The sequence below is a fragment of the Numida meleagris genome, chromosome 1 (assembly GCF_002078875.1).
Source record: "Numida meleagris isolate 19003 breed g44 Domestic line chromosome 1, NumMel1.0, whole genome shotgun sequence".
NCBI classification, from domain to species: Eukaryota; Metazoa; Chordata; class Aves; order Galliformes; family Numididae; genus Numida; species Numida meleagris.
The window spans coordinates 83,701,476-83,709,355 of NC_034409.1; the positions used below are offsets into that span (position 1 = coordinate 83,701,476).

Below are 7,880 nucleotides of genomic sequence, written 5' to 3' on the forward strand. Positions count from 1 at the left end.
CTTGTTTCATTTTCCTATTGTCCAATGGAGACTCTGACCTTCTTTTTACCAAGGTGTCCCTTACCTAAGTATTAAAGATTTTCCTAATGCTTGTAGGAAATAAATGACTTTCAGGTATTTATTCCTTTGTCAAGGTTATTGAAATATAGGTAATATCTTTGAATTGTGAACAGGAATGAATTCAGATAATGTGTGGCTATAGATACACTCTTCAGCTAAGCAAAATTTCTTACACTAGGGATCTTTAATATTTGAACTTAGATTAATAATTGTACTATGCTTCTTTTAGCTGGCTGAAAAACTGGATGGTATGTGGAGAAGGAGAAGGAACCATCTGTACTAAGGAAACCTTTTGGTTGGTTGTTTTTTTTTCTTTGTGTTTTTTTTTTTTTTGCGAAGAGAAAATGAAAGTTTTTTGAAATGTGTGATTTTTGAATGGTTGGGTGCAGAAAGCTTTGCTGGGCAAACAATAGGGATGCAAAATGCAGTATGTAACATCATTCTACAGCTTGTGTTCCCAACTGATGTACTGGATGAAACCGTGTATGTGCACAGGTATATATAAGTTAAAGTTAAATACATTTTCAGACTGCAAGAAGCAATATTTCAAGTAACATTCTGTAACTTAAAGCATTATATCCACTCTGGACATGCTAGTTTCTAACTCTGGAACCAGCCAGACAGGTAGATGCAACACTGTGAAATCAAAATTGCTGTTGACTTGGTCAGGATAGGCTTTCACAAGATAAATGAATGCTTGACCTAATAACATTGGACCAAACCTTCTTTTATTTGAGGTGACATGGCAACATTCCCATCCACTCAGATTAGACAGACACCTTTTATTTCAAGGTCACGTCACAAAGGATACATACAGAATAAACTATGTGTTGTTCAATTTATCTATGTCAAGAGGATAGAAAAAGGAGCTGACCCTGCTAGAACTTGATCCAGTTGTGCTTTCAAGTCCAGGTACTACTGTTCTGATAATGAGACCCTTGTGCTTCTGGGGATAACCAGTGTCATTGTGTTTTTTCTTTAACTTGCCTCGAGTGCTGCTTTGAAGTGACGTAATTGTTTGACAGACCTATATCAGGACACAAACTGTGGAGCAACAGCACTTTCGTTTGGTTGAATCTTTTTTTTTTTTGTCTGACTGCTTTAGCTGATTCCTCTGTGTAACTTAAAGTAGGAAATGTTGATAAATAGAGTTGTTGCAAAATTGTATCATAAGGGTAAAAAGAATCATGATTGCCTAATACTGACAGTGATGTAGGCTTTATGGAGAAATCTAGAAAAGAGATGCTAGGCTTAAATATCTATCTATGGATAAAGAGTACACGCAGCTACACCTTTTGTTTTTCAAGCGTGGTATTAAGAAGACTAACAAAATTATAGAAGTATTGTGGTTGTTCTTTTGAAGCATTTGCAAGTCACGTGCAGGCTGCTTCTACAGTTCAGGAACTTAATTTTGTAAGCATTAAATCTAATTTTAGATCTTGTGTGAAACAGATTCTAAAACCTGTAAGAAACCTAACAGAATATTCAAATGTCAACTATGGCAAGTACTGCGTAACATCTTAGTAACACAGATGTAGTTTGGATGCCAGCATTTCTTATTCGGAAATAGCTGTCTTCAGTGACCACGTATGTAGAAATTGGAGGGAAATTCTGTTCTCTAGGCTGGTGTTGGTAGGTTTGGGTGTGAATCCTTATCTATATGAATGAAAGTTGAAATCCTGGTTTGTGTCCGGAATGATGTCCTTCTGTTATGTTAACAAACAACAGTCTGATGGAGTCATAAATAATTTATGAACTTGGGACATTGATTTTTTACTCAGTGCTTATAGGAAATTATATGCTTGTGGCTTCAAGAAATAATTGGTGCAATTTAATCATTTAAAAATTATAGCCGCCTTTAATTCTTTTCAAATTGAACCCTAATGACACTGGGTGTGTTTAAAAAAAACCAAGCAGAAGAGAGGGGTATCTACACAGACTGAAGAAGTGAGAGGGACAGCAACAGCATGTTTAACAAATCTGACAAACTGGATCCCAATGGTAGTGGTTTTGAACAAAGTCTAATTGACTTTTGCCTGATCACACGTTACCCTTTTCACAGGAAAATGTTGCAAATCCTAATAAAAATACATAGTATTACTAAGCAAGTTAGAGGCACAGAGTGCCTGGCATTTTACAGAAAAAGTTTCATTTGCAAAATTTCACTGAGTTGAAGGCAGTTTTTGCTCTAATGTATTCCGGTTTTCTTTTTACTGCAATAATTTTCCATGTAAGCTCTGCATTTTGGGGGGAAGAAGGAAATGACTAACATATGAGAAGGAAGAAAATTACAGTAACTTGACCGAATGCAAGTCTCAATTTCTTTTAAGGAGGGAAAACGACCTCATGTTTTGTCAGAATATTACATGAGGTTTAACTGATTCTAAGTGCAGTACAAATACCTTGTGAAACATCTCAAGTCAAGTTTGAAAAATGAACTGACCAACTTTTCCAGAATAGGAAAAGAAGAAAGAAGTTGCTGGGTTCTTCTGCACTCTTTGCTTGGAGAAGGGAAAAAAAAAAAAAGCTGACCGAAATGCTCAGCTGCAAGCAGGTTTTAGTAAAATCACACAATATTCTGGCTACTTACTCATGTATGTTTTTCTTGGAAGGCCATCAGGAAACCAAATCTGTAAAACATATTCTAGAATGAGGTTTCTATCCACTCTGGAGAAACATTTAAATCCTGCCTTCAAAATTGCTCTCAGAATGCAAAGGGATGAACTTTGTTTGGTCTGGGTTAAATTTACACTTCTTTATTGTTGTGCAAAAATAGGGAAATTGCAAACTATATTTCTAAGTGTAAAAGAGTATCATTTGAGTCTGATATGAAGCTGATGCCAACTAATCCATTGTACCCATTCATAGCAGGAACAAAACAAATAGACACTACTTAGAAATGGAAAAACTGCCAACAATTTCAGCACTAATAAAGAAATGGCATTTAGGTAACTCAGTGGTAATCCCTGTAATGCTAACTGTAGGCTTAATGCAGCATGTTAAATGGCAGACTGATGCCTGGAGATGGCTTGAGGCTGAGAATTGCAGAGCATCTCAGAATACATTACAGGGAAACAGACTAATCCTGGAACTGTGACATAGGTGAACTAGCAAAATATCTTTACATTTTATATTCTAACACCAGCTTGGACTCTGTAACAGAGCCATCAGGGTTTCAATGCAAAATGCTGCATGTCTGGGAACCAGCCCCCACTGGTTTTCATTTTAGATTGGCTGAAAGGGATGCTGTTTTCCTCTTCCTGGATCCCTGGGACCCTCCACATCTGTTGCTGGACAACACAGAGAAGCTGTGAAGTGAGCTGAGCTTATTTAGTTCAAAGCATGACACTGTCACTGCTGTACCAGGAACTTACTGTGTTGGTTACACTGAGTATTATGTCCCACTTCTCAAAGCAATTCTTGAACCAGCAGGATTCTAGTTCCAAGCACTAATAATGGCTAGACAAGGATGGCTCTCGTGTCTGTTTCATTGAAAACTCACAGTAGCTATTACTAAAATCCTCTAAATACAGGATGCGTGTATATGCTACGCTTCAACAAACATTTAATGACCACCAAACATTTACTTTAGGCAATAACAGTCTTATTAAATATAATATTATGAGTCTGTATTCCATTTTGCTTGATGCACGGACATATGCAAATAACTTGCATTAGCAGCTTTGAGTGAAATTTCAATGGCAAGCTTAATAAATCCCTGGGTAGTGCTCAGGCTGATAACATTAGTTCCACGTACCCTTTTATTCAGGCAGCTAATGACTTTTTTTTTCTCCCACTTGCCGATTCCGCATTGATAAAAGTTGAGAAACAAACAGACATGGGTGCAGAACGCCGAAAGCTATGCTTCAGTTTTAAATTGGTTCAGATTCATTTTGGGCTGAGCAGTGACAGAGGATCACCTCGTTCGATGACTTACTGGCCTGCACAAATTTATGTGTCCTGCGAGTGCAGCCCCTCAACAAGGCTGATGGGGGATACCCTTGTGCATTCTACCTTCTGCCTAAGTGTCTTGTCTCTTTTGAAACGTGGTGTAGTTTCTGTACGCATCCAGGGCTCGTGATAGGATGTCCTGTTGCAAGATGTGCAGGCTCTGCAATAGTCTGGAGTGCATCATGGGGGAAAAGTCCATAGAGTTCCTGCTTGGCAAGGGCACTGAGCAGGGGCTATGCTCAGTGGAGCATGTGGCTGGCCGCTAACGTCAGTAATTTGGCCATAGATTTTTTTTTTTGGAGGGGAAGGAGCAAAATAAGAGAGGTCACACAACAGTTGCAGAGTGGGTGGGATGCCGGGCAACTTGTGGGAGGCAGGGGATGGCGACTGAAGAGAAGATCTGAGGCAGAGCTCAAGCACCTGAACTCTGTTCTTCCTTCGCTTTGCCTGCTGTCTGCCCTCGGCTGTTTAAAAATAAATGCTTCAGAGTCTTTGAAAAGACTCTGTTATACTGAGGTTGTGAGGGGTATATTATGGCAGGTCTTTTAGATGTTCCATTAAAGTCTGAAGCTGTGGAGATGTCTGGCTGAGGCTCTGAATTAGCAAAGCTCTTGGAGCTCTGCTTCTGTTTATTAAAGTATTTGAACATAATTCACTAACACTAGAGGTGCTGAAAAGCACTTGCCAGCACTTTGCATGTACAACCTGTCAGTTCCATCATGCTACAGATATCCACTATATATAGCCTGGTAACTGTTTGTCATTCCAGGCATGTTTCCTTCTTTGCTTGTGGGAATGGATCCTGCACACTGGAGGGAAACTAACGTTTACTGTTCAATCAGAAAAGTTTGTCTTCGTGGGGGCAGCATTGATCTCACGGACTGTTATGTTGTCTGTCAGTGCCTAATCACAAAATCTTCTGCTTGCATGTGGAGAGCTGTATTGCAGAGCCCAAAGAGACTCTGCTAAAAAGGAAGGATGCCAGCTCTGTGTGTGGAAGGAGGTTTCAGAATAATAGGAGCTGGTATATGGGATGTGACTGATTAAAGTTGGAGGAAAAAGATAAATGCTTACCCTAGCTGGGAGGAAGTGGAAAGAACAGAGCCAAAGGGCATACAATTGGACTAGATTTGATTACAAAATTATGGTGGACAGCTGTGAATTAGAGGGCAATACACTGCTGCTTTGAGCTACTACTGGTGATATTCTGGACAGAAAAGCCAGAGATGATCGATTTCCCCCTCACCCTCTTTCCCTTGCTCTCTGTGGAGCAACTGTCCAAAAAAATTAGGTGACCATTTCTTACAGAAAAGCAGATTGAAGGGTCTGTGTGCCAGAAGCACATAAAAGGAGCGCTGCTATTCTGGTACTTGCCAGCCTTGTTCTACCCAGCGATACGGAGGATGTCCAGGACCCATGCACAGCCCCATCCCGCAGCTTGTTTGGAAGCATTTTTCTTTTCTGCCCTTTCATTTCTTAGAGTTGTCCTCATATTCCACACATGGCCTTGCTGTTGAATGTTGGAATAAATTAAGCTTAATCCAGGCTGACGTGTTCCAGAAAACAGAGCTAGTTATCAGGATCCCAGGAAGCGCATGTGTCTTGGCAGCTGGCTGCTGCTGCTTTGTGGAGCTGGGGCAGCCAAGCGAGGTAGGTGCAAATAGGCAAGGAGCAGCATGAGCCATAGTATGAAGGTGTTCAGATATGAGAATTATTCTTCGAGGGGAAAAAAGAGCTTCCCCAAAAGGACACAGTGGCATAGGGGAGAGTCATCTGCAATCCCTTTTTAACCCTTTTCTGACTTTTAAAGTCTGTTTCATTCATTTCTAATTCTAGATGGGTTTCTGCAGCTGCTGGTCAGCCTCGCTCAGTTCCTGGGAAGTTTTTCTTGCTCATCAGGTGCCGGACGACGGTTCCACTCTGTCCTGGCTGCATGGTGTGCTGAGCAGACTAGGGCCGTAGGATAACTCCGGCTGTCCCCGGGGGGGGAGCACGCTCTGATCCTGCCTCTGCTATAGTGTGCACCGCGCAGCAGCAGGCACAGGGACAGCCACTATAATTCTTCGAGATCGCGTCGCCGCTAACACTGATGTGACGCTTTCCGAAATGACGCAGCAGGTCTGGCCGGTTAGCTCAGTTGGTTAGAGCGTGGTGCTAATAACGCCAAGGTCGCGGGTTCGATCCCCGTACGGGCCAGTTTCACTTTTGGCGCCGACAAAACTAGTTCCCATTGAACCCGCCCTTTCCCGCAGTGAGACGTGGGTGTGCGCTAGCGGGCTGGAAGCAGGGGGGAACAGGTCCCGGTGGTAACCAAGCCCAAGGGGTGAGGGGCGACACTTGAGCAGGGGAGGACTGCAAGGCGGGCTCGGGGCGGGGGAAGGGGCAGGCGGCAGCTCAAGGGAAATGCCTGTGGCACGTAGGAAGTACCCCGAGGCAAACATGTTTGACAATCTTTGATGGCTCCGAATTTTAATTCGTGTACTATTCTTCTTTTGTTCAAGAAGAAGTCCATTAGTGTGTTCTCAATGGCTGGTCTGGCAGTCTTTGTGAGGGGGCGAACTTTCTTCCCTTATATCATTGAGTCAGGTACTATTATTCTGTCTCTGAACTGCCCTCCAGAGGAAGGCTGCTTCTTGGTGTCCGTGTTCTCCTTAAAGAAACCGGTAATGCAAGGCCATGGCTTCTTTGGGAAAATGCAGGGAGTTAATGGCACTCTACTGATCCCCCTCATGAACAGTGGCTGGTATGCCACTTGGCTGCCTAGGCCTGCTGCTGAAGGCTGTTCCACCTGCAGCATTTGGTTCGGAATGAGTAGTGATGGCAGAAAGTCATTCCAATGTCAGTGTTTTGATACAGCATCTTCCTTGAGGAGTCACTGAGGTACAATGAGGCCACGTGAGCACTGTCATTTCAATGTCACCGTGTAATTTTTAAATCACGCTGATGACTATTCATACCACCGAGCACTCCGGCTGCTGTCGTGATTCCATCAGATGTCAAAGGAGAGTAATGCGGTGCTGGTGAACAGCTTTTTGTCCTGGTCCCCCCTCAGTGATCCTCCGCAGCTCCTTTGGGTGCAGTTACGGTGGTTGGGACTCAGTTGTTCCTAATGATATGCATTTCAAACAAATGATAGGAGAACAAACGTGGTGTTTCATTTTAGAATGAAAATCTGGGAATAATACTAGGCTGTTTTATGTTTCCCATATTAGAAATCAGAATTTTATTGCAGTTCTGTATAGCAGAGTCCCTACTATAAAGCAAGGTGATGCAATGGATCCTCAGCCAATATTTCAGTTTGGTTTGAATTGCTTATATTCGATGTGCGTTTTGGTGGTCACAGTTGCGTGGGCTTATTGTCCCTAGATTTAATTTCCACAGATGGTTGTCAGGTTGTGGGGGTCAGCCACTGTCCCTGGAGGAGTAATTCCACAGCCCATTCTCCAACCTCAAAACCAGATAGACAGTAAAAGAGCAGATTAAACAGACACATAGACTTTGTGGGATAATGCTCTCGTGAGGACAGTAGAGGAATTTCCATTTTGTATGGGCTGCAATCATAGATGCTGGGCATATTCTGGAGTTACCATTCAGTATTTCGACTAACCAGTTGTATACCATTGCATAGAGGACAATGTGAGAGAAGATGAACTTCTCTTATTGCCAAGGACAGTGCTGAACACTGACAGCTGAGGCAGAAGCTCCCAATCAGTCCAGCCAAACCACCCCTTTTTGCTATCATTTCAGGTATCAGTTGTTGCATTTCAGAGTTGCACAGATCAAATAAGTCAACTCGTAGAATCACTGAATATCCTGAGTTGGAAGCGACCCACAAGAATCCAACTCCTGGCTCCACATAGCACCACCCA

At 42.4% G+C, this 7,880-nt stretch overlaps 1 non-coding gene across 1 annotated transcript; it reads left to right on the forward strand.

Annotated features, from left to right (window-relative positions):
• TRNAI-AAU lies at positions 6,134-6,207 on the forward strand. The gene has a single exon. It is a non-coding gene; the product is annotated as a tRNA-Ile (tRNA).